Below are 596 nucleotides of genomic sequence, written 5' to 3'. Positions count from 1 at the left end.
TCAACTCAGTAACATTGAAAGTAGAATGTACACCGTGATTCTTATCATCATCCCCCTTTTCAGGATTTGTCCTCGAATCAGAAAAATCATCACCTACATCAAAGGGACTCAACTTAGCAACATTGAAAGTAGAATGTATTCACAATTCTATAGGAAGATCAATTTTATTGTTCCATGCAATAAAATGAGTCATTTTACTAAATGTCTTACCGAGCATTTATAGTCAAATAAAGAATTAGGAATCCAAGCTATCTTTAGATCTACAGACAGCACTCCCAATTGAATTGAGCTATCTATGCTTAACATTAAAATGAAAATTCATCAGTAAAATTATTTACGCTAATTCATTGAAATTTTAAAAAGAAATCATCTCTAAATTTAGATAAGATAGTAAGTTATACTACTTGAATCAGGTGTGGTGAAGGTCGAATAAACACGTGACCTTCAAATCTTCAATATTACTCTCTCCCCTGTAACATTGAAAATGAAAATTCGAAAATTTTAAAAAGAAATAATCAGTAATTTTAGATTGAATATTCAGGTTATGCAAGTTAGTCAACTTGAATTAGGTTCCGTGAACGTGGATCAAACACGTG

The sequence above is a fragment of the Cucurbita maxima genome, unplaced genomic scaffold, assembly GCF_002738345.1.
Source record: "Cucurbita maxima cultivar Rimu unplaced genomic scaffold, Cmax_1.0 Cma_Scf00202, whole genome shotgun sequence".
NCBI classification, from domain to species: Eukaryota; Viridiplantae; Streptophyta; class Magnoliopsida; order Cucurbitales; family Cucurbitaceae; genus Cucurbita; species Cucurbita maxima.
Note: the sequence above shows the minus strand (reverse complement) of the source record.